Below are 26,977 nucleotides of genomic sequence, written 5' to 3' on the forward strand. Positions count from 1 at the left end.
CTGGGGTTTGAACCCGCCACCCTTGGTATGTGGGGCCAGCATCCTACTCACTGAGCCACAGGTGCTGCCCCTTTGGTTCTCTCTTTGATAGACCATTCTTAGGCAAGTCTTCCACAGAGCCAGTCCACAGACACTTTATATGGCCAAGCACTTGGCTGTGTCTTTTTAGGTTCATGAAGCACAGGCCAGCTTGGTAACATATCACTAAATATTTGTTTCCCATTCTTCCTGTCTCATTTCTCCTTTTCTCCACTGTTGATGCCCTGGGTTTGCATCTTTCAATAAAGCATCAGCACTTCAGCCTTCCCAAGAAACTCCAGCCAAAACAGTACCCATTAAAAAATTGTAATGAAAATGGACTGCGAGTCAGATGAATTGATGGTGGGGGCTATGATTCAGATGAAGCTCAGTTCATTTGTATGTGGTGGAATTATGGCATTAATAGTATTTTTTTTTGGTTTTTGGCCGGGGCTAGGTTTGAACCTACCACCTCTGGCATATGGGATGGGCGCCCTACTCCTTGAGCCACAGGCGCCACCCGGCATTAATAGTATTTTAAGAACATCATAATTTTTCTTCACTAAAAATGTCCATGAACAAGTCTTTCTCTGAGACAAAAGGGATGGATCAGGAGAGCCAAAGATCCTTTTAGTCAACAGATGACTTGTGACTTAAACTCTCAGCAAGAAAATACACTTAATAAAAACATTGCTCTCTGGCACTTTTCTGAGTAATAACCCTGCCATATCTCAAAATGCAGTGAAAAGCCTGTTACTTGTATTTACGTATCTGTGCCAATCTGAGTTTTCAAAATATTATGATGCTTAGAGTAAAGAAACTGCCTTGATCTGTAGCTCTGTATATTCAGCCCTTGTTAACCCACATATTTCCCCAGGTGGATAGGTGTAGTACCATTACATCTTATTTGCTAATTAATCAGTGAGACAGGTAGGAGACTCTCCCCAGCCCCACCCCCATGTTTAAAACCATTTTTTTTTTTGAGACAGAGTTTCACTTTGTTGCCCTTGGTAGAGTGCCATGGTGTCATATAGCTCACAGCAACCTCAAAATCTTGGGCACAAGTGATCCTTTTGCTTCAGCCTCCCAAGTAGCTGGGACTACAGGCACCTGCCACAACGCCCAGCTATTTTAGAGACGGGATCTCTCTCTGGCTCAGGCTGGTCTTGAACTGGTGTGCTCAAGCAATCCACCCACCTGGGCCTCCCAGAGTGCTAGGATTGCAGGCATGAGCCATAAAACCATTTTTAAAGTAATAACACATACATATTATAAAATGGAATGGAAAGTGTGCAAATATTCTTAAGATAAAACATGAGGTTTAGATTGTGGTAATTCCCTCTTCTTCACCCATAGTTTATGGTTCTCTTGCTATTAGGGGTTCAGTCAAAATTGTTGAGAACAACTTCAGGTTAGACTCCGTATGCTGACTCTCATTTCCTTTCACACTTTTGCATATTTTAATATATGGGCTTTGGCTCTTTTTCTTTCCCTTTTAGGTGAGAAAGCCATTCCAGTAGAGTTTCTATGAATGGAACTCAGAATTGGAATATGATGAAGTGAAGGTCAGCATCCCAGTTGTTCCCTGGAGGACCTATCTTCACAGGGAAGGGGTTATGGTGAAACTGCAGGTAAGTCACAGGGTCCAGAATCTATTATCGCGTGACAAGATGATAGAAGGACACTGCTAGTCAAAATGTAAGCAGTGAATCCAGAAAGTGAGATTGGAGCTTCAAGAGACACTGTACGTGGGAATGAGTGCATACAGGTGACTGTGTTTCATAGCAAAGCAGTGCAGGGAACATTGAAATGCAGTCACAGTTGCCTGAGGGAGCAGCAATAGCCTTAATTTTTGAAGGCACGTCCCCGCCACTCATCAATCCAGACCTCCCCTAGAGGGCCCACGAAACACCACAGGACTGTTCTTTAACAGTCCAGTCAGTGTTCCCTGCATTCTCCCCTCTGAAGGGGGTGATAACCATCTCGAAATAGTAACATTTCCCAATCACCTGTTTACAGAAGAAATGTCTGTACAAATACTTAAATTACCCCCTCTTTCACAGCAAAATTGCCTTTAGGTTAGTTAACTCGCTAATGTTTTTAAGCATGAAGGAATTTAAGGGAGTGGGAAGGGTTGAAGTGAGGACTGACTTTGCTCACCTTTGCCAGGGACTGAAAGCAAGTGGCCCTTCCTTTCACAGAACCCATGTCGTTTCTCTGGGCCTGAAAGTGACAGTCAGGGACTGGAAAAGGGCACACACAACCGTGTGTACATTTATTGAACAGCCCCAAAAGGTCGCACGGGGACAGAGGCTTAGCAGTGCTGCCTGGAGGCCGCCAGGCAGCAGTTCCCTTCTAATTCCGGTCTGCAGAGGGGCTCCTGGCCGCCTAGCGCTGGAGCCACTCGGGGCCACCCTTTGGTGTCCAGCCGGCCCACTCGCGCTGGATCGCGCAGGCAGGGGCGCTTCTAGGGCGCTCAGGCCCGTGGATGTCGGTCAGGGTTTCCACTGCGGGTGATCTCCGGACACCAGGGGTTCCCATAGAGGCGAACCCACGCTGTGGGATCCCGCGTGACTGGCGGGGGTGCAGTGCGCCGGATCCCCGGCTTGCTGGGCGGTGCAGAAAGGGTAGCCCGCCAGTGTGGGTGCGCAGGGGAGCGCCGGTCCACTCCAGCCGGGAGGACCGGAGGGGTCCGGGGGCGGGAGCCCGGAGCGCCGCCCCGCCCCGCCCCGCCCGCCGGCGCGCCCCGCCCGTGGGAGAGGAGGGGCTGCAGCGCCGCGGCCCACTGGAGGCGCAGCACCGTCGCCGCCGCCGCTGTCTGCGCTGGAGATCGCGGCTCGGCCCAGGCGGCGCCCGGCTCCCTGCCCCTCGGCCAGCCCGCGCGCCTGTCCGCCCGCCCCGCCGGCTTCCGCCTCCCGCCGCAGCCGCCGCAGCATCCACGGCGCCGCTGCTCGCCCTTCAGGTAGGCGTCCTGGCTGCAGCAGAGGGGATGCCCGGGCGGACACGGTGGTGCCGCCGCCGCGGCCCGGGGGCATTGTGCGGGTCCGGCGGGCCAAGGACCCGGAGGGACGCGTGGGTGGGCAGCCGCAGCCCGGGGCCCCGAAGGCACCTTTGGCCCCCGGAGGCTCTGTGGGCAGGATCGCCCGGGCGCCCGGGAAATGGGGCGGCGGGGTGGGAGGGGGCGTCCGTGTCACCGTGTCGCCATCCTCCCTCCCGCGCCGCCCTCCCTCCCGCTCCGTGCCGGGGAATTCCGGCCGCCCGGCACTTGCGCCCGCGTTTCCCAGCACCGCCCGGCGCCCCTTCCTCCCGCGGGCTGGCTGGGGATGGAAGCTGGGGCCGGGGGAAGAAGGACTGATGTAATTGTCAGCGGAAAACCGAACCCGCGCCCGCGCGGGCTGACGCCTACGCCGCACCTTCCAGGGAATCCGGGGAGCGCAGCGGCTGGGAAGTTGTGCACGGGTTTCATTGTGCACGGGCACTGCGGACCGGGCACCCCCGCCCACCCTCGGCTGGCGCCGCTGCGCCCTCCCCGCAGCCGTCACCCGCCCTCCGGCCGGCGCCGAGGGCGCAGTCCCGGTTCAGACCGGGACAGGGTTTGCATTGCAGTCGAGACGCGCTTCCCCTTCAGCGAGCGGGAGCTGCCCGCAGATGGTGTCGCCGGCGACGCTGGGGGAGGAGGGGAGAGAGACCTGAGGAGGAAGCCGGAAAGTAATGACACCAGCAGATTTTTTTTTTTTTAAAGCCTCTGCTGTATCTAGACACGTCTGCAAGACACCTTTTAAGCTGTTTTCTGAAAGTTATAGCCAGATTCTGATTTTGTGGCAATTTTGTGATATCCCTGAACGGTTGCTTAAACATAGAGACCTAAAGCTGGGGAAGCATTACATAATGGACATGGAGCCAACGACACGAAACTAAGTGAACCCTCTGGGTTGCCAGGTTATTACTCCTTCCGGACACAGAGTCCTCCTATAAGGCTTTTTCTCTATAAGAATTTCCATTTTTAAATTGCTGGGCTAAGTTTAGCCAATTTTATATTATATTCAGTTATGATTATTTTCAGAAGAACAATTTTTCTCGGACACCTAAAACTTGCATGTTAATGGTAATTGTATATATCAGAGATGATTAATAAATGTAGTCTTCCCAGGTAAAATTAAGACATTTCTCATCTGACTACCATTCACTTTGTCTTTCTCTTGTTTTGTTTTCCTTCTTCCTCCCCGCTCTTTGGTTTTTTGGAAGCATTTCTGCAGTTTTGGGTACTGCAAACTCACAATGTTAATATTCCTATCAAACGTTACAGCATTGCAGATACAAAGACTAATAATAAATGAAACAGAAGACCTCGCGGCAACTCTGCGAGTGAGCCGGGTTCCCAAGGTCGCAGGGAAGCTGCAGTCTAACTCAGCTGTAATCGCCCACAGAGATATGCCAAGCCCTCCCTGGGTTACAAGAGAGGCATTGATTGGCAGAATATTATTCCTATTAAAAATAATTTTTTCTCAAAGTAAAAGCAAAATCTTTTCAAATTAAAAACTTTGCTTTTAGAAAGCCCAGAACTCTTGTTTTTGCTTGTATTTCTAGTTGTGATGTTGATAGCTCAATTATACATCCAGTGGATGGATTACTTTGGGGATATTTGTTTCACGTTATGATGATTTATCAAAGGCCTCTGGCTTCAGTATGATGTAGTTCTGTTGAACTTTACAGGATTGCATAAGTCTAAGTTCCCTAATTTCTAGATTGCTTTAATCTTATGTTAATTTGACTTCAAGAAGGAGGGTAAATTCCTTCCAAGATGAAATGTTTATACGTGGAGGTCTGTGTTACCACTGCAGATACAGAATTAGGTAACATGCATACGTAGATAAAACTTTCATGTGACTTTATTCACAGAAACTGTTGGACTGGGGGAAGATTTAGTTTGGAAAGATATGTTATAAATTCTCAAAAAGGAGGGTTTTTTCTTTCTTTTTTTTTTTTTTACTGCCAAGATTAAGTAATAATTATACTTTAAAAAAGTTTTTAAAAATCTTTTTATTATCTGTTTTATTTATTCTTTTGGGGGGTGAAAAGGTCTCTCTTGAACTGTACATTCACTTCTGAGACTTTTTTCTTTCACTCAACATTGTATCTCTGGGCTTTATGTTAATATTTATATAGATGTAGTTCATTAATGTTTACTGTAGCATAATATTACATTATGTGTCCTATAACACACTATGTTTCTCTATTCTGCCTGTGACCATTTGGAAGAATGGTCATTGTTTATTGTTCTTTATTTTTAAAAATATTGGAAACACTGTTGGTTTATTATTCATGTTTCGTATATGCAAGTGTTTCTTGGGGGTAAATGCCGAGGGAAAAAATTGCTGGTTTGTAGGGTATGTGAATATTCAACTTGCTAGGTATTGCCAAATTATATTCCAAAATGGTAGTATTAACTTACACAGGCCAGGGAAACAAGCAGACAGATATACATACATGTATGTGTTGAAATACACATATCCTTTTTTTAAAAAAAGAAGAGAATGCTGAACATAGAACTTTGGATGGCAGTGATCTATTGGGTGAACCAGAAGGATGGTATGGAGAGGGGCACATAGGTGAAAATAAGTTATTAGTAATGACCTAGTACTGGGTTCAGTGGGAAGTTCATACGTGATCATCATTTACTTGTACCCCACCCCATCCAAGCAGAATGTGTTCCAAATGGATTCTTGAAACTGCAGATAGTACCAAACCCTATATATACTTTTTGCTTATATATATGTATATATATATAAAATATTCTTATAATAGTTTAATTTATAAATTATGCACAGTAAAAGATTAATAGCTATAACAAATAATAAAATACATTACAAAATTTTACAGAATATTTACATAATATTCTATACATGTTGACCACATCTTTGTAAACTTTTGTAATGACTGTTTTGTAAGTAAAGGTACATTTAGCTACAATTTCTCATTTTCCCTATGTGTGGCAACTTTGTGCGCAACCTTTGGGACATCCTGTAGAATGATGATAACAATATACTTTAATAAAAGTTATGTGAATATAGTCTTTCTCTTTCAAAATATTGTATTGTGTGCACCTATTTTCCAACCATGGTTGACTGAGTGTTACTGAAACTGTGGATAAGGGGAACTACTGTATGAGAAAAAGAGAGAGAGACACCACATGTGGACTAGTGATGCTAATTTTGAAGTTCTAAGGAAAAAGAAAATATGGACAATAGATTTGTCACAAGACAATAGGCCTCTTTATCAAAAGATCCACAAGACATTAGTTGAAGGATGAGGGAACAGTCCTTGTGTATAGGCATGAGTTGTGGAGAGGTCACAGAAGAGGTCTGCAGGAAGGATGAGCAGGAAGTGGCCTCACTGAGAAGAGGAAGGTTGTCTGTAACTGAGGAAATGATACGACCAGAAGTGGAGGAAGGCATGGGAATTTTTCCAGCCAGTGTTTATAAAATAAATCTAAGGAACTCAGCAAGAGATCCAAGGCAGTGTCCCTCGTTAGGAGGCAGCTGGTCAAGATGACACTTCTCAAGCTTGGAGAAAACTAAAAGGAAAAAATGGATTTTAAAATGCCCCAGGGCCAGGTACAGTTGCTCATACCTATAATCCTGGCACTGTAGGAGGCCAAGGGAGGAGGACTGCTTGAGGCCAAGAGTTCAACACCAGCCTGAGCAAAAGCAAGATCCCATCTCTTACAAAAAATAGAAAAAATTAGCCATGTGTGGTGGTGCACACCTGTAGTGCCTGCTGCAGGGGCACTAGGAGGGGAGGCTGAGGCAGGAGGATCACTTTAACCCAGGAGTTTGAGGTTGCAATGAGCAACTCTGGACTCTGGCCTGGCAACAGAGTAAGACCCTGTCTTAAAAAAAAATTTTTTTTTAAATGAATCAAATAAAATGAAAACACTTGATGAGAAGAATCCAGCATTTATAATCTTAGATAAGAAGAGGAGGAAGAGGAGGAAAGAGTCAAAGATGTTTGACTATAGTTAAAAGAAATAGAGAAGCTGCTATGGAAAGTACCCAGTAATAGAAATCCAGCTCTCGTTTGAAATCCTGGGCTTGGAGTTGGTGAGCAGTTAGGACAGTCCCATTGAAGTGTGAGTACAACCCTCTGAAGATGTATCCCTGTGAGTTTGGAAAAGTATGTGAGAGGGAGTATTACATACAATTCATTTGTATTATTTGCTATTTACTAATGTAAATGAGGTCATTAATACCTGAGTTAAGGTACTAAGAAGATGGTTCAGCACTGATAGTGAGGTAGGGCTTGTGGAGTTGAGAGAGTGATGATGCTAAATCACAGGGATGGGAATGGATTCCCACTTGACAACTTACTGGTCATGTGTGATTTTGGTGGGGGGGAGGGAACCTCTGATCCTCAGTTACTGCACTTCCAAAATGAAGGTAGTAACAGCCACCTTGTAAGGGTAGCAACCTTGTAAGTTCTGTTCCTTATCCTAAAGTTCTGTTCCTTTCCTCTTCCGTGAGGATAAGGAAAGAAGGCTTTTTATTCTCAGGCTATTCTGGAAGAATATATAGTATCATTTTGATTCAATGTTATTTTAGCCAGTTATTTATTTTGTAAATATCGAGATAGGTTTTCAGTATTTGCTTACATTCTAAAATTATCTTCTAACTTTGCTTATTTCATCTTTTCATTATCTCTAACTTTTTTTCTTATTGATTTCATATCAGCTGGTGTAGTACTTGATGGCTATACAGTTTTCTTCAATAGAACGTAGCCTTTAATTCCCTTTTCCTGGCATAGTGATTTGGTGAACATCTTGCTGGTAGTAAAGGCATCTATAGCATCTGTTATTTAGGGCTGATCATCTACATTCTTTGCTTGAGCTACACAGTTCTTACATTCCCTGAACAGATGTAAAATGTTTAATGATTTGAAATCCAGAATGGGCATAGCAGCTTTGGTTAAGACAATAAACTAAAATTAATTTTAGGGATAACTGATAATGATGTACATCTCAGTTGGCAGAGTTCTGCCTTTTCATGCATGAACTTTGCATCCGTGTATTTATTACTGAACCCAGTCTAATCTCTTTCACAGACAGGAGACCGTTGTCTGTGGGTCTGATGTGAAGGTGACATGGGCACATCAGGTGCCCTTCTTTTTCATACAGCCAGCGTCTATTGAACACCTAGCATAGTAAGTGCCAGTTAATGAACTTGTCTGCCCTCAAGGGTCTGCCTAAACAGGATCTGCCAAAAAGAAGTCACAATTGAATATGCATGCATGTGTGGGGGGTAGATCTGGCTTTGGTTTTAGAATTTGCATGAAGTAGCTATTTTTTCATTTGTTCTCTAAACTTTTTCCAGATTTATGTTTAGACTTCCTTGAGTTTAGAGTGCTATAGAAAAAAAAAAAAAAAGAACAGTTACTTTAAATGTAGTTTTTTGTTTTTTTTTTTTTTTAAGCAGGGAAGGCTTTAAACTCAAGGTAAGTCATCTGTCATGAAGACACTTAAATGTTACAAAATAAGAGCAAGACAGAGGTTAGGGAAGAGATAGTTGGATGGGTGACTTCAGATTTTTTTTTAGGAAAAGAAGTCCCAGGAAAGGAAGTTTTAAATTTTTTTTTTTTTTTTGGTTTTTGGCCAGGGCTGGGTTTGAACCCGCCACCTCCAGCATATGGGACTGGCACCCTACTCCTTGAGCCATAGGCGCCACCCTTAAATTGTTTTTTAAAGGGAAAAGTCGAAAATAGTCCAAGATGAATTCTTATCAAAAGATCCAACTTAAGCATTACAGGGAATTGAGTATACTGGGTCACGATGATCTCAAGAGGAAGTTCCTGATGGGTGAGATGAAGCCATTCTCTTGTAAGATTGTGCTCACTTACAAATTAATTCACTTAATTTGTGAATTAGGGTAGTTTTTATACTAAAATAAATCATGGTAAAAATGTTAAATATTTGTAAATTATAAGCATTATGTTGATGAGGTCATGACTTATAGGGAACATAAAGTCCAGTGACTCCTTCTCAGAGTTATTTGGCAGATTACTTGAAAGTAAAAACTAATTTTTTTTTTCTTTTTATTGTGGGAGGGAATTCCATCTGACAGGTCAATGTCTCAGAAAATCTATAGAAGCTGACAAATGGCAGAGCTAGAAAGAAGGCCAAATCCAAGAAGCTTAATATCCAGGACTATTTAAGGGATGATTGGATTAAAGAGAGCATTTAAGTTTGTACTTTAACTCTTAAAATAAATACAAATAAGTAAATAAGTTTAGTAAGTAAAAAATAAGTTTTGATAAATAAAATATTGGCAGATGGTCATTTGAATATGTTTCATCAGTATATGAGAATGAATACAAATAATAATATAATAATTCATGATTAGTACCCCCCAAATGATCTTCTCTTTAAATATAATGGATTACTATTTTCTGCTTAAGAAAAATTGTATGTCACTTTATGTATATGCAGAAAATACCTGGATGTTGGAAATATACATATACATATTTGCTTGATGGGCTGTTGCTTGAATGACCTGTACAATTTGATTCATAAGATGATAAGGCTCAAAAGGGGTCTAAAAATCTTCTATTTCAACTTCTCCCATTTTCTAGGTGGGAAAACTGAGACCCAGAGATCTGCCCAGGGAAGTGTTAGCCCTTTGTGCAGAAAAGGTGAGGAGAGAATGGTCCAATAATTTACTTCTGTCAAGGTCACAGATGATGAGTAGGTGAATAAGAAAATTGGCAAATGTCAAATTCTACAGTGAGATTTTAAGTCTCCTTTCTATCATTCTCCTTGTTGAGTGGCTAGCATAAAAAGTACAATTATATAAATATGTATACACACATCTTTTTAAACTACATATGTTTTAAGATTTTTTGATGTTTGTTATTTACAACTGTAGCTTTTCTTTTAATTCAACAGACAGGAAAGAATAAAGAAAAATTTAATTATCTTGTGCTAGATATTTCTCTATCACTTTTCCTCTGTCATTCTCTTTCTATATGCTAATGTCAGAGAAAATCAAAGCATAAATGGAATTGGGTTAGAAATAGAACATTAACTTTTACTTTTCTATCTTGCATCTTACCCGGGCAGTTCCCCCTGTGGCTCTGGAGATAGACCCATCCAACTTCTGAAAAGGGTGAAAGTAGAAGGAAAAACAACAGCAGTATATTTTTAGAATATTTTTTTCAAAAGTCAAACCTAAAATAAATCTGGCCTCAATTTCTAGCAATAACTATTTCACATGTCCTAAACCACTGGATGACATGACCTGGATGTTTTTAGTACATAATACATTCTTGCCAAATGTAACAAACTGATCAGCTACTAAAGTTTGCAGAAATAAAGTATCTAAAAGAACATTAAAATTTAAAAAAATATTTGCTACATGCCATTTTTGGAGATCAAGTTGAAATCTGATTTAATTTTGAATTATGATAACATTTTTGCTTTCTGTTTATCTGTAGCAGCTAGACAAGCTTTTGCATATTCTCACCCCATCAGGCAACAAATCTGAACAGTTTTTGTTGTATAATTTCCCTAGAATAGAAAAAGTAGCACAGTTTGAATGGCATATTGGTTTTAAAAAGACATTAATGAAATTCTTTTTGATCTCAATAAATTTCAAATTGAAGAAAGAACTATAAAGAGAATATAATCTTGAAGGGAGGCCAAACAAATGCAGGGTTCACAGGGAACTCTATGAAGAAAGCAAGAGAGAGGGACAGAGCAAAGTCTGTAACAACCTGGGAACTGGAATAGAAGCAAAGGGATTGGGCTGTCTGTCAGTCTCATTTCAAAAAGTGCCGAAAGAGGAAATAAAAGTGTGAATCTGAAGGCTTATGGAGATCAGATATTAGGTAAGATGTCTGTCTCCACATATGAAAGAAGAAAGCCTTTAAACATCCTGAATTACATAGGTACAAAATTGATCATAAACTTCATAAAAGAAGATATCATGTGTAACATCACCACACTAGTAAGAAACTGTTTACGGGCGGCGCCTGTGGCTCAGTGAGTAGGGCGCCGGACCCATATACCGAGGGTGGCGGGTTCAAACCCGGCCCCAGCCAAACTGCAACAAAAAAATAGCCGGGCGTTGTGGCGGGCACCTGTAGTCCCAGCTACTTGGGAGACTGAGGCAAGAGAATCGCCTAAGCCCTGGAGTTGGAGGTTGCTGTGAGCTGTGTGACGCCATAGCACTCTACCAAGGGCGATACGGTGAGACTCTGTCTCTACAAAAAAAAAAAAAAAAACAACTTTACAACATCCTTACTATCCAAAGAGCTCCTATATATTGATAAGAAAAATGACTGATAATCTAATAACAAGGACAAGTAAATAATTCACAGAAAAGTACTTACAAAAGGCACTTGTAAATATTAAATTATGCTTAACTCATGATAAGACAAATGCAATTTTAAACTCTTTAACCCATTAGATTAGCAAAAATTGTGACTGTTTATAATGCTTCATGATAACAAGGCTTTGGGAAAAACTGACGGGTATATACAATGTTATACAAGGTATACATACATTATGCAAAATGATATGGCTTCGGGCAGCGCCTGTGGCTCAAAGGAGTAGGGCACCGGCCCCATATACTGGAGTGGTGGGTTCAAACCCAGCCCTGGCCAAAAACTGCAAAAAAAAAAAAAAAAAAAAAAAAAAAAATGATATGGCATCTATGGACAGCAATTTGGTAATATCTACCAAAATTAAAATTTCACCTACCTTCTCACCTCTGGAACTCTTAAGAAATTTTTCTATGTTATACTTTAACTTTGCAAAATGAATTTGCTCAAAGACATTCATTGCAGCCTGTCTAATTACAAAAAAATGTAAAAGGAACTAAATACCTATTAATATAGGATTGGTTCAATAAATTTGGAGCAGAAACAAAACTAGGAAGCTGTTAGAAAGAATGAGACCACTCTATATTTGCTGATCCGGAATGCTCTCTAAGATATAATAAGGGACCAAATAAAGTGCAGAATAGTGTATAGCTATTTTAAATATGAATGCATGAATTTGTTTATGCTTGTCATAGTAAAGACTGTCTCTGGAAGGTTACATAAGAAATTGCCAACCATGATTGCCTCTGGAAAAGAAAACTAGGGAGTTGGAGAGACGCTTATTATTATTTTTTTGTGTGTGTGGTTTTTTTGGCCAGGGCTGGGTTTGAACCCGCCACCTCTGGCATATGGGACCAGCGCCCTACTCCTTGAGCCACAGGCGTCACCTGAGATGCTTATTTTCTTAATGTACATCCTTTGCTATCTTTGAATTTTTGAATGGGAACATATTATCTATTCAAACTAAGATAGTAATTTTTAAACTTCTTGAGGATGATTTGTGCTGGTCAAGAATGTTGGTTTAGCCCATAGAATTTAGCCCATAGAATTGGTTTACAACTTTGGGGCCCATTCTGTGTTGCTAAAAGTATCTGACAGTTGCCATAAAGAATCCTTCTCACTGCTGCCTTGGCAGGGTAAAGTTCACAGAGGAGGGAAACTGAAAGCATTTGCCATTTGAGACAGAGTCGGCACACCTTGGTTCTCTGCAGTTGTTCTGCCCTTGCTACTGTGGCCCTGGCTAACTAGTCTCACTGAGTAGTTGACCTGAGGAACACTGAGAAACACCAGGGAGTGGGTAAGAGTTCAGGTAGAACAGATGTTGAGGACAGTGATGTCAGGAGCCTGAGGCTGAGAAAGCAGAGAAATGAAAATGGTATTAATTGCTCTTCCAGCTCCATCAAAGGTGGTGCCAAAAGATATGTGTTGCATGTTCTTACTCATTGGTGGGACCAAAAACATTGATCTTGTGGAGACAGCAAATGAAATGGTGGGTACCAGAGGTTGGGAATGGTAGAGGAATGGTTAATTGGGTACAAAAATACAGATAGATAAAAGGAATAATATCTAGTGTTTGGTAGCACAGTAGGGAGACTGGAGTTAAAATAACAATAATTTATTGTATTTTTCTTTATATTTTTCCTTTTTTTTTTCTTTTTGACACAGAGTCCCACTTTGTCACCCTGAATAGAGTGCCATGGCATCATAGCTCACAGGTACCTCAAACTCTTGGGCTCAAGTGATCCTCTTGCCTCAGCCTCCTGAGTGGCTAGGACTACAGGTGCCTGCCACGATGCCCTGCTGTTTTTTTAGAGATGGGGTCTCACTGTTGCTCAGGTTGGTCTTGAAATCCTTGCCACACCTTCTACTTCCATTCTTAGTACTTCCCTCTGAACACAGCCAGCTGTCTCGTGACTCTATTACAATGTCCCCTTCTCAGAGGGTCACTACAGACTTGACAGGAAGAGCCCTGCAGCAGGTGTCATGGATACCCAAACTGTTTCCCGCTCATTTTGTGAGCAACCAATCCTGCACCAGAGACCTCGCAAAGCCTGTGTCCTGAGACATGAGGGTAAAACAGTGGCCCTTTGAGTGATCACATATCACATTAGTGATAAGTGAAAACACTTAGAGAACATTAAGTTCTATGGAGATAGAAAATATAATTATTACTCATTACACTAAATTCTCATTTATCTAGAATCCACATATAACAAAGGATCATTAATTTATTTAACAAGATATTTCTGAAGCACCAATTATGTGTCAGGTTCTGTGCTTTGAAGCCAGAAAAAGCCCCTGCTCTCATGGAGCCTGCCTTCTCATAAAGGGAGACCATGAAAGTACAATGTTGGTTCAGATACTATTAGGAGCAATGAGGACAATAAAAGTGGCAGGTAGTTCAGAGAGCAGTTGTTAGAGTGGTGGACGTGTAAGGGTTGTCATAACTGATTATCAAAAACTGAGTGGCTTAAAACTAAAATATGTTCTATCACATAGTCCTGGAGGCCTCAAGTCCAAAATCAAGGAAGACACTTCCTTGCCTCTTCCAGAGCCTCAGGCATCCCTTGGCCTGTAGTAACTAAACTCCAATCTCTGCCTCCCTCTCATGGCTGTCTTCCCCTGACCCGGGTCTCTGTGTCTCTCTGTCCTAGTGGATTAAGGGCCCACCCTATTCCATTATGGTTTCATTTCAACTAATTACCCGTAAAACAATCCTATTTCAAGTAAGGTAACATTCTGAGGTGCCGAGGGTTAAGACTTTCCTGTGTCTTTTTTAGGAAACGCAATTCAATCTGTAATAGTGGATGTCTTTGGGTGGACAGGTCAGGCAAGGCCTCTTTAGATGGAAACATTTGAACTGAATCTGAATGACAGGAAAATCTGGGTGCAGTTCCCTTCCCAGAAAGGGAACAGCAGAGCCAGGTCCAGAGATAACTCTGCTGGAGTCTGACATATGTTTTATGTTATTAGTTATTTTTAGAAGAGCTTCATTCTATTGCTCAAGCTACAGTGCTATGGTGTCAGCTCACAGCAACCTCAGGCTCCTGGGTTCAAGATATCCTCCTGCCTAAGCTGGGACTATAGGTGTCTGCCATGATGCCTGGCTAATGTTTTTGTTTTTAGTGGAGATGTGGGTTTTGCTATTGATCAGATTGGGCTCAAACTCCTGAGCTCAAGCATTCTTCTCACCACATAGCCATAAGCCACCACAACCGGCCTGTTTTATGTTATTAAAAAGGACCAAAAGAAGTCTAGTTTGGAGTGTCTTTTATGGTTGAAGTCAATAGGATTTTACTCTTGAACTCTATTGGCTGTTTTTACTTTGGGTTAGGCAAAGACAGAAACAGTTTTTCTTTAAAAATTAACTGTTGAGCCTGGCACAGTGGCTCATGCCTATAATCCTAGCACTCTGGGAGGCTGAGGTGGGTAGCTTGTTTGAGCTCAGGAGTTTGAGACCAGCCTGAGCAAGAGTGAGACCCTGTCTCTACTAAAAATAGAAAAATTAGCTTGGTGTCAGTGGTGGGCACCTGTAGTCCTAGCTACTTGAGAGGCTGAGGCAAGGATCACTTGAGCCCAGGAGTTTGAGATTGCTGTGAAGTATGATGACACCACAGCACTCAACCCCAGAGTGACAGAGTGAGACTATGTCTCAAAAAAAAAAAAAAAAAATTTTTTTTTTAACTATTGAGAAATCAGTCCTACCAGCACTGGCTAATAACATTTTAAGAACTCTGTTCACTTAGTCTTTTAATAATAGAATAGTAGAATAGTGCACTTTGCCTTTTAATAGTAGAATTTTCCGTCACTATATTTATGTGTATTAACCTAAAGACCTTAAGTATAACAACATCTGAGAATTAAGCAGACCTAACAATAGTAGAGATAATTTTTTAGTGGTGAAAAATCAAGACTAATCTTTAAAAACTAAGATCATATATTAAATTGTGATTTTCTTTTTTTTTTTTTTTTTTTTTTGTACAGACAGAGTCTCACTATACTGCCCTTAGGTAGAGTGCCGTGGCGTCACATGGCTCACAGCAACCTCTAACTCTTGGGCTTACGTGATTCTCTTGCCTCAGCCTCCCAAGCAGCTGGGACTACAGGTGCCCGCCACAACGCCCGGCTATTTTTTGTTGCAGTTTGGCCGGGGCTGGGTTTGAACCCGCCACCCTCGGCATATGGGGCCGGCGCCCTACTCACTGAGCCACAGGCACTGCCTTAAATTGTGATTTTCAACAGTATTATAGCATTATTGGTTGTCCTCTGTGACACCTAGTGCTCAGTAGCATTAGTGCGATTTATGTTACTACATATTAATGAAAATTCATAGTTTAAAAATTTTTTTAAATCTACATGATATTATAAATTTCCCAGGATTGTTAATCAAGAAGATTTCATGTTAAACTGGTAATATAGGTATCTTTTAACATTCATAAGTAGGATAAGGTAACTGAAAATTGTATTATTTCAAGTGAAATTGACAATATAAAATGCATTACTATGTTGGATATATGTATTTAAGCCAGAATGTAGATAATGCAGATATATTGCTTATAGGAAGAAAAAGTAGTACTTATGAATGACTAGTTTCTATAAAAAGTTCTAATGGAGTTCAAAATATTTATGTAGAATTAGATTTTTATAGTGAATAGCTACTTCGATATGGCTTTGGGTTTCAAGTACAGATGGGGGCCAAGGCTGCGTGTGCTCCAGTCCTGGCTCTGCCTAGCTGCGTGACCTTGATTAAGTAAATCATTTAACCTTTCTTTGCCTTAATAACCTCATTTGTAAAATAGGAAATATAAAGTGGTACCTAATACCGTAGGATTGTTGCAAGTTGTGAGTTAATACTTATACATTTCTTAGAATGGGACACTAAATGCTAGCAGTTAGTTTTAGCATGTTAATTCAAAATTAGACATATTATTATTCATTAATTGGAAAACTTATTATGTAAAATGATGATGCAGTCATAATATCTCTTATGCCTTGTTATAAATCAAAAGCTAATTTGAGAGCGATAAGGAAATTGTCAACAGTATTTTCAAGGATCAGTTTTAATGTTAATAAACTCTTAAAGTATTTCATATGCTTACCCGCTTAGTTGCTTATAACGATGACTATGTTCAAGGGATTGTTAGATTTTAAGGGAGAAAGATGATTAAGCTGTCGATTCTGCTCTTAAAAACCTGCCCATCCAGTAAGGGAAGATGAGACAATTTAGTATAATATGAGGTGTAATGAGGTAAGGGAACCATCCGAGGAGGTTTTATGCTAAGAGGGCCATGGATAGGAATTTAGGGACTGATGACATTTTCAGAGGGACAGAAAGATTAGGAAAAGAAATCTGAGGGAGAAAAGGATCAGTTAGATTAATAGGCAAAAGATAGAATCATGTCTTCAAGTCAAGAGAGGAAAGAATTTCTAGAAAGAGAATGTACAATCACAAATATTGCAGAAATGTCAAGGAACAGTGAGGATCAAAGAAAACCATTAAAAATATTTCTGTTGCATCCTCCTCTGGGTCAGTGAGATTTGACAGGGGACTCATTGGAATTTCTTGACAAAATAATATGGAATGGAATTTCTTTAGGTCTGGTAGGTTATAGTTTGTTGTAGTGATGTGATTTGTATATAGTGAAATTCTTTGGAGTTCTTTTTAAAATAGTCCTCAAAAGAATACTTTGAAGACCAGCTACCATTTACTTAGCATTTTTGTCTGCCAAGAATTTCCCCACGCATCTTAGATAATATCTTTGGATTTTTTTCTTTTTTAAGTCTGCTATTTTACTATTTGTGGGTTTTAGAGTTTCTTTGTTTATTTTGTTTCTCTTGACAAACAATAATTGTACCTATTTATGGGGTACAGTGTGATTTTTGGATACGTGAATACATTTTGTAAAATTCAAGCGAGGGTATTTAACTTATCTGTCACCTCATACATTTATCATTTCTTTGTGGTGAGAACATCCAAAGCCTCTCTTTTAGTTGTTTTGAAATATACAGCATAATATTGCTAGCCATATTCAACATACTATGCAACAGAACCCATAACTTACTCATCCCTATCTAACTGTGCCTTTGTACAGTTAACTAACCTCTCTCTGTCCTCCCCTTTCTCCTCCCCACTTCTGGTAACCACAATTCTACTCTCTGCTCCCAGGAGATCAACTCCTTTAGAGTTCTCTGTGCTTGTCTTTCTGTGCCCGGCTTATTTCACTTAACATTATATCCATTCACATTGCTGCTCATGACAGGATTTCCTCTTCTTTTATGGCGGGTAATCCAGTGTCCCTGTAAACCGTATTTTCTTTATCCATTGACCTGTTGATGGACATGTAGATTGATTCCATATCTTAGCTACTGTGAATAGCGCTGCAGAAAACATGGGAGCACATCTGTCTCTTTGATGTACATCTCATTCCTTTGGATATATACCCAGTGGTGGGATTGTGGGATCATCTGGTAGTTCTATTTTCAATTTTTAGAGGCATCTTCATAATGACTGTACTGATTTAAATTCCTGCCAACTATCTAATTTAAATTCCTACCACTAAAAGAATTCCTCTTTCTGCATATCCATACTAGCATTTTTATTGTCTTTTTGATAATAGCCGATCTAAAAGGCATGAGGTGGTATCTCATTGTGGTTTTGATTGGTATTTCCCTGATGATTTGTAATGTTGAACATTTTTTCATTTATCTTTTGTCCATTTGTATGTCTTCTTTTGAGAAATGTCTATTCAGGTCTTTGTCCATTTTTAAGTTGGATTTTTTGTTTTTTTGCTACTGAGTTGTTTGAGTTCCTTACATATTTTAGTTACACATATTAACCTCTTGTCAGATGCATAGTTTACAAATATTTTCTCCCACTCTGTAGGTTGTTTTTGTGCTCTGTTGATTTGTTTCTTCTGCTTGCAGAAGCTTTTTAGTTTGATATAATCCTATTTGTCTATTTTTGCTTTTGTTGCCTGTACTTTTGTGATCTTATCCAAAAGATCCTTGCCAGATCAATGCCAGAGCATTTTCCTATACTATATTTTCTTCTGGTTGTTTAATTGGTTTGGGTCTTACATTTAACTCTTCAATCCACTTTGAGTTTATTTTTCTATAGGGGTCTAGCTTCATTTTTCTGCACAGGGATATCTAGTTTTCCCAGCACTATTTATACAAGAAATTTTTTTTTTAAATCTGTTGTGTATTCTTGGTACCTTTGTCAAAAATCTGTTGACTATAAGTGCGTGGATTTATTTCTGTATTCTCTACTCCATTCCATTAGTCCATGTCTTTTTTTTAATGCCAGTATGATGCTGTTTTGGTTACTGTAGCTTTGTAGTGTATTTTGAAATTACATGGTATAACGCCTCTGTATTTGTTCTTCACTCATGATTGCTTTGACCTATTTGGGGTCTTTTGTGGTTCTTTATGAATTTTGGGATTTTCTTTTTCTATTTCTGTTAGAATGTTGGAATTTTGATAGGGATTTCATTGAATCTGTAGATTGCTTTGGGTAGTATGGGCATTTTAACAATATTAATTCTTCCAATCCAAGAGAATGGAGTATCTTTCCATTTATTTGTGTTTTTTCAATTTCTTTCATTAATGTTTTTATATTTCAGTATAAATTTCTTTTACTTCTTTGGTAAATTTAAGTTTTTTATTTTTTTTGTAGTTATTGTAAATGAGATTGTATTCTCAATTTCTTCTTCAAATGGCTCATTGCTAGCATATAGAAATACTATTGATTTTTGTATGTTGATTTTGGATCCTGTAACTTTTCTGAATTTATTAGTTCTGGCGGTTTTTTGGTGGAGGCTTTAGGATTTTCTATATATAAGATCATGTCCTCTTCAAATAGGGACAATTTAACTTCTTACTTTCCAATCTGAATACTTTTATTTCTTTCTATTGCATAATTGCTTTGGCTAGGATCTCCAGTATTTTACTTAACAGAGGGGCAAATGTGGACATCCTTGTCTTGTTTCAGATCTTTTTAGTTTATTTATTTGTTTATTTTATTTTTTGAGACAGAGTCTCACTTTGTTGTTCCAGACTAGAGCGCCATGGTGTCAGCATAGCTCATAGCAACCTCAAACTCCTGGATTCAATTGATCCTCCTGCCTCATCCTGAAGAGCAGTTGGGACTATGTGCCTCCACTACAATGCCTGGCTATTTTTCTATTTTTAGTAGAGATGGGGTCTGGCTCTTGTTCAGGCTGGTCTTGAACTCCTGAGCTTAAAGAATCCTCCTGTCTCAGCCTCCCAAAGTGTGAGGATTACAGGTGTGAGCCACTGGTTTTGTTTCAACTCTTAAAATATAAGCTTTCAACTTTTCATCATTGAATATAATATTAGCAGCAAGTTTGTCATATATGGGCTTTGTCGTGTTGAAGGTACATTCCTTCTATACCTGATTTGTTGAGAGTTTTTATCATGAAGTGGTGTTGAATTTTGTCCAGTGCCTTTTCTGAATCTATTGAAACGATCATATGACTTTTGTTTTTCATTTTGTTAATGTGATTTATCATGTTTGTTGATCTGTATATGTTGAACTATCCTACCATCCATCCCACTTGATCACAGTGAATGATACTTTTAATGTGTTGTTGAATTTAGTTTGGTACTATTTCACTCAGGATTTTTGCATCTATGTTTGTCAGGGATAGTGGCCTGTAGGTTAGTTTAATTTAGTTTTAGTTTTTGTTTTATTTTTTATGTTTTTGAGACATAATCTTGCTTTTTCTCTCAGCAGTGGTGTCAGAATATCTCCCTGGAACCTCAGTACTCCTGGGCTCAAATAATCTTACTGTCTCAGCATCCCATGTAGCTGGGACTATAGGTGCCAGCCAAGGTCTTAGTCTTCTGGCCTCAAGTAATCCTCCTGCCTTGGCTTCCCAAAGTGCTGGGAATACAGCCATAAACCACTGTGCTCAGCCATTTCTTTCCTTGTTGTGTACTTAGCTGGGATTCTGTAGTTTGAAGCCTTGTCATTGCTCTTACAATAGTTATTGCTAATTCCATTTTATAGATGAGGAGGCCAAGTTCAGAAAGGAGGTAACCAGCCCACAATCCATCATTAGGAAGTGGCCAAACTAGATTTGAACCCAGCCTGTCTGTCACTGAAGCCCAGATTTTTAACCAGTTTTGTATAACTGTTCTTTAGTAATCTGTTTTCTGATTCTGCTTTGTACAGCTTAATGCCCCTAGGCTATTTATTTATTTATTTATTTATTTATTTTGGTCACAGGGTCTTTCTCTCTCTGCCACCAGGCTGGAGTGCAGTGACACAGTCATTGCTCACTGCAGTTTCAAACTCCTGGGCTCAAGTGATCCTTCTATCTTAGCTTTCCAAGTGGCTAGAACAACAGACATGCGCTACCACTCCTGGCTAATTTTTAAATTTTTTGGTAGAGATGGAGTCTCAATACGATACCAAAGCTGGTCTCAAACTCCTGGCTGCAAGCAATCCTCTTGCCTTAGCTTCCCAAAATGTTGGAATGACAGATGTGAGCCAGGGCATACAGCCATGAAGGCATTGTAGATGCAAGATTGTTAAGACTCCACTTTCACTGATAACCAGCCATACTAGCCTCCTTGCTGTTCCTTAAATAGACCTGAGTTACTTCCACTTCAGGGTCTTGGCACTTGTTCTTTCTCTTTCTTTAGAACGCTCTTTGCCTTGCTTGGCTTGGCAGGCGCTTCCTCGCCTTTCCCGTGTCAGTTCACATGTCAGACCTTCCCTGACTCCATTAGATTGTGTCTGTCCCTCCTCAGTGGATCCCAGTTTGAGACCATAGCCTTCCTCTTGTTTTTACTTGCTATTGTTCATCTCCCCCATTTTAAATCTCTTGTTTAGGTGCTGCTGTATTTGCATGATCTGGCACCTGTTGAATATGTATCTGTGGAAGGAAGGAATGAATGAACGCATGGATTTTAGTCATTGTTGAGATTTTTCAGGTTACTGGAGCTGTTAAGTCATTCATTGTTTCTTTACTGTTTAACTTCTATGTCTTTTAAATATAACTTTGATTTGAAAACTGGGTGGCATTTTAAAAGAAAGTCCTAAAAATTTCTTCTGATTTTTAAAGAGATACAAATTCATTGCCAAAAAATTTAGAAACATAGAAAGGTATATTTTAAAATTGTGTACAATACTATGTCTAGAAACTAACTTTTGATGTTTGGGTATATCCTTTAATTCTTTACAAGTTGCTTTCTTTTACTTAGCAGCATATCATGAATATTTCTTGTGTCACTTGTTATTTTTATAAACTTAATATTTTAAAATACAGACCGTATTTTTTAAAGGAGTTTTAGGTTTACAGCAAAAATGAGTAGAAAATATAGAGTTCCCATGTATCTCCTGTCCCTGCACATGTACCCGCCCTTCCCACAATCTACTTCCTGTACCAAAGTGGCACCTTTGTCACGATTTATAAACCTACATTGACACAGCATTGTCACACAAAGTCCATAGTTTACATTAGGGTTCATTCTTACTGTTGCACATTTTATCAGTTTTAACAAATGTATAATGCCATCTACCCACCACTGTGGTATCATATAGAATAATTTCACTGTCCCCAAATCCTCTGTGCTCTGCCTATTCCTTCCTCCCTTACCCCCACCCCCGCCAACCACTGATCTTTTTATTGTCTCCATAGCTAAACTTAATTTTTAAAATATGCAGAATATTCCATCTTACATGGCATGTTTTATTTCATTTTAGTTGGACATATAGGTAGGTTTTTGTATTATAAATAACCAGACGAAGGACCCTGTATACAGATCCTTTTGTATGGCTCTGATTATTCCCTAGGCTTGGTAGATTAAAGGGTACAGATATTTTAAGACCTTTTCTACATATCTTTTAATAATGTAGCCCTTCAGACATTATTTATTATTTGTTTATTTATTTTTGAGGTGGGGCATTGCTCTGTCACCCAGGCTAGAGTGTAGGGGTGCAATCATAGCTCACTGTAGGCTCCACATCCTAGGCTCAAGTGATCCGCCTGCCTCATCCTCCCAGGTTGAGGACTACAGGTGTGTATCGCCATGCCTGGCTAATTTTTTGTAGAGACAAGGTTTGCTATGTTGCGCAAGCTTGCCTTGAACTCCTGGGCTCAGGCAATCCTTCTTCCTTGGCCTCCCAAAGTGCTGTGAGCCACCATGCCCAGCCTATTAACTCCATTTTAAAGATGAGAAAACTGAGGTACAAAGAAATTAAGTAATTTGCACAAAATGATTTCCTTATCTGTATGATAGACACACTAGTATGATAACTCACTAGTTGGTGTGTCAAGTATTCTGTGGGCCTCTGTTCAATAGCAAAAACTCACCAAATGCAGCAGCGATATCGGGGAGTTATTGTTATTATAGAAGTAGTCTCGTCAAACAGGAACTAAAATGATCAAGGGTAATTTAATTGGATCTTAGTTTCTCAGTTAATGGATAAATGTTCAAATAGAAAGTTTCCTTCAAATCAACTTTGTCTAACTCAGTTGGTGTTTAGTAACTATTAGATAATGGCAGCTTATGCGTGTTTGTTTATATTCTGAGAGGAAATTGTGCTCATTGTACATCCATTCACTGCTCTGCATTCTTAACTCAGGCACTGTGCTCAGGGCGTATAAATAGTATTCAGCAAATAGCAAAATATGACCAAATTATTAGTCCCTATTGGTGATTAAAAGAAACATAAACCTAAAACTCAGTTTTCTTAAATTTGATGAGAGTTTCCACATGTCTGTATCTAAAAGTAGCATTTTATTTTTTGATTTTACTGTAGAAATTCTGCTCTAAACCAATAAAAATTCAAGGTCTTTCCCCTCCTCTTTTTCATGCCTCTCAAAGCCCAACCCTTCCTCTTTGCACACACTTAATATTTTTGTTAGTGTGCTTCTGGAAGAATGCTTGCTTATTTACTGCTAAGCGACTTTCTGGGTCTTTGTAGAAGAAGGCAGCCTGATTTGACTGCCGAGGCTGGGGCTCAATGCTGTGGCTGTCTGTTCGTTCTGGTATATTGAGTCTTCAACCTTTAGCTGCCCATGAGCGACAGCTCAGCTGTATCTGGGTGCCTCCGTGGGACTGACAACCATTAGGGTATTTGTTTCCCTTTGGTTAAATCCCCCAAACTAATGCTATTAAGGGGCTTTTCATAGAACTAGGAAGCTGTGTCCATCTTTTTAACTCCCACATCGCTTAGCCTTGTACCTAGTAAGCATTCAGTAAATGTCGTTAAATGTATAATTTTTGTTAATTGATTCGTATAAAATTACCCTATACATTGTTTGCTGTTAGAAGTGCTAATTACAGACCTGTTTAGTTTGTATTTACATTCTAATCTTTGGGAACACCAGAAGAAAAAAAAAACTTGAAGCCTTTTTCCTTGAAATTTTAAAGGAAAACACATATTTGAATAAAGCACCGCTGTATTTCTAATCTCAAAATGTCTATTATAGGGGAACTAACTGATAATTATTTCTGTTTCTCTAAGAAATACTTAAAAAAAAATTCTTTCAGAAAAATGTCTTATTATTTTTCATGAACTGGCCAAACAATGTGAAATAATAAGGTTTCAAGATTACATTTTTCAAAGCCAGTAATAAAATAAAGGATAAAATGCATTATTTTTTTTTAACATTGGAGGTGCTGGAGCTTTCTAATGGTTTCTTTTTGGTTTAAAACAGGCCATTTTCAAGTGAGACAGTTTATGAAACAAACAAAAAAAAGAAAACAGGCCATTTGATGTTTGACATTTCTCTTCAAATCACTAATTTTTGAGTTAAATGCAAGCGAAGTTCTGTTTCTTCACACTCTTTTAAAAATTACTCATAAATTATGATATAACTTTTGTCCTTTCTCCTCTGCTGGCTTAAGTATGATGACTGTTCTTACACTAGAACGTTAGTAATTTCTAATTGAAGGTGGTGATAGAGTGTTTCTGGGGGTGATAATTTTATGCTATTTTCTATAATTCCTTGAAATGTTCTTTCTAAAATAGGTGGATTTTCTTTACCACTTCCGGAGATGCTTGAGGCATTCCAGAGAAATATTTCTAAAATTGTATGTTTTTCAAGTATGTGTTAATATTTTCTTGAGAATTAAGATTAAATTCACCTTTCTAATTTGGAGAGAGGTGGAATCATGATTCAAATTCTGGATCTATTGTATTACTTTCTTTTAGTACTTTAAGATGTTTCACCTTCCCCTCCCCGCCCCCTCACCGGCATTATTTCCAGTGAGAAACCTGCTGCTATCTTTATCTTTATATATATTGTGTCTTTTTTCTCTGGCTGCTTTTAAGATTTTCTATTATTGATGTTGATCAGTTTGACTATGATTTGCCTTGATGTGTTTCTTCATGTCTCCTAAACCATTAACATTCCTTGAGCTTCTTAAATCTGTGGGATGTTAATTTTCAAGAAAGTTGAAAATTTTCTGCCATTATTTAAATATTTTTTTCTATCCTTTCTTTACTCTTATTTCCCATAGGGGACTCCATTTACCTGTATATTGGGCTGATTAAAGTTATCTTACAGCTCACTGTTGCTCTGTTCATTTTTAGAAATTCTCCTTTCTCTGTTTCACTCTGGGTAGCTTCTATTGCTGTGTCTTCACATGCAGTAATCTTCCTTTGGCAATATCTGAAAGACTGATCTCATCCAGTGATGTATTTTTCACCTCAGACCTTGTAGTTTTCATCTCTATGAATCATTTTGGGGTCTTCTAAAATATCTTCCAGGTTTCTACTTCACTTCTGGAATATAAAGGATATAATTATTACTGCTTTCAATATTCATGTCTGCTAATTCTAGTATTTGTATCAGTTCTGGGTCAAGATCTTATTATGAGTCATATTTTCCAGCTTTGTGTATCTGGTAATTTTGAATTGAATGCTAAATATCGTGATTTTACCTTGCTGGGTGCAAGGTATTTTTACATTCTTGAGCTTTGTACTGTGATGCAGTTAATTTACTTGGAAGTAGATTAATTAATTAATTAATTTATTTATTTATTGAGATAGAGTCTCATTCTGTCACCCTAGATAGGATTCTATGGCATCATCATAATCATAGCAGCAATCTCAAATTCTTAGGCTCAAGTGATCCTCTTGCCTCAGCCTTCTGAGTAGCAGGGACTATAGGCGTGCACCACCATGCCCAGCTAGTTTTTCTGTTTTTGATATAGATGGAGGGTAATCTTACTCTTGCTCAGCTGGTCTCAAACTCCTGACTTCAGGCAATCCACCTGTCTCCAGAATGCTGGAATTACAGGCATGAGCCATCATGCCCAGCCAATAGTTTGATTCTTTTAAGTTCCTGCTTTAAGATTTGTTAGGTGGGACGAGACAGTGTCCAATTTAGGGCTAATTATTTCTCAGAACTTGACAACATGCTCTGCGTACTCTACCCAGTGTACCTTGAAACATGAGCCTTTCCAATCTGGCAGGTAGGTACAGACTGTTCTTGACTCTGTGAGGGCAGGAACTGTACTGTAATACTTAATCCTTTCTAGTGGTTTTTTTCTCCAGCTTTCTTTATTTCCTTACTCCCATGGGGGGCTTGACTAAATTCTTTTTATTTTTTAGTTTTTGTTTCTTACTCAACTGAATGTTGAGGGAACTCTCCGAAGACCTCTGGAGATCTCTCTCTGTGAAGCCGTCTCCTCTCCTTTGAATGACAGCTGCTTTGGTTTTCTCTGACTGTCAACTCAGCTCGTCTGCTGAACTCTGGCGGGGCTGAAAACTCCTTCAAGGCAGCAACTTGGTGTAGTCTTTCTTGGAACTCACCTCACCTCTTTCCCATATCTCAGGTTTCACTGTTTTTAGTACCTGATAGTATCTTGCAAACTATTTCCTTGTATGTTTTGTCCTCATTTTTGGTTCTTTCAGGCAGGAAGATAAATTCATTCCTTGTTACTTCTTAGCCAGAAGCAGAAGTCTCCTAGAGATCTGTTGAAAGTGAGGAGTCAGACAGAGGAGTGAAATGGAGGCCTTGAGGGCCTGTGGTAAAAGTTAGCATAGCTATGCAGTGAGAGGGAAAGATGACTTACCACTGAAAGGCTCGCTAAGATGGAAAGTTTCTCCAGCAGTGTTCAGACACACTTACGTAAGATGGCCAGCCATTTTACTGATTTATTGACCGATTCTTTCCTGTTCTTTCTTTCTTTTCTTTCTTTCTTTCTTTTTTTTTTTTTCAGGCAGAATCTCACTCTGTTGATCAGGCTAGAATGCTGTGTCATCAGCCTATCTCACAGCAACCTCAAACTCCTGGGCTCAAGCAATCCTCCTGCTTCAGCCTCCTGAGTAGCTGGACTTTAAACATGTGCCACCACACTCAACTAGTTTTTCTATTTAGTGGAGATGGGGTCTCACTTTACTCAGGCTGGTCTTGAACGCCTGAGCTTAAGGGATCCTCCTACCTCGGCCTCCCAGGGTTCTAGGATTATAGGCATGAGACACTGTACCCAGCTTGATTGATTCTTTTTTTTTAAGCTACTATTTATTTTATTTATTTATTCAGTGCCTACTTTGTGCCCAGGTCTTTTATTTTCCTTTTTCTTTTTCGGTACAGAGTCTCACTCT

General features: G+C 39.5%; 2 protein-coding genes across 9 annotated transcripts in view; one reads left to right on the forward strand and one right to left on the reverse strand.

Moving 5' to 3' along the window:
- LOC128590271 (cytochrome c, testis-specific) overlaps positions 1-2,700 on the reverse strand; it is an 89,829-nt gene extending 87,129 nt beyond the window's left edge. The window contains exon 1 of the mRNA XM_053597556.1: positions 2,179-2,700. The gene's annotated coding sequence lies outside the window, so the exon portion shown is untranslated. The remainder of the gene's footprint in view (positions 1-2,178) is intronic.
- A 106-nt stretch (positions 2,701-2,806) lies between these two features.
- Positions 2,807-26,977, forward strand: part of OSBPL6 (oxysterol binding protein like 6) — a 225,152-nt gene continuing 200,981 nt past the window's right edge. For 3 of the 8 annotated variants that reach the window (XM_053597359.1, XM_053597358.1, XM_053597360.1), the window contains exon 1: positions 2,807-2,980. The gene's annotated coding sequence lies outside the window, so the exon portion shown is untranslated. The remainder of the gene's footprint in view (positions 2,981-26,977) is intronic. The other 5 variants (XM_053597362.1, XM_053597364.1, XM_053597367.1 and 2 more) reach the window with 2 other exon arrangements.

This window comes from Nycticebus coucang, chromosome 7, assembly GCF_027406575.1.
Source record: "Nycticebus coucang isolate mNycCou1 chromosome 7, mNycCou1.pri, whole genome shotgun sequence".
Taxonomy (NCBI): Eukaryota; Metazoa; Chordata; class Mammalia; order Primates; family Lorisidae; genus Nycticebus; species Nycticebus coucang.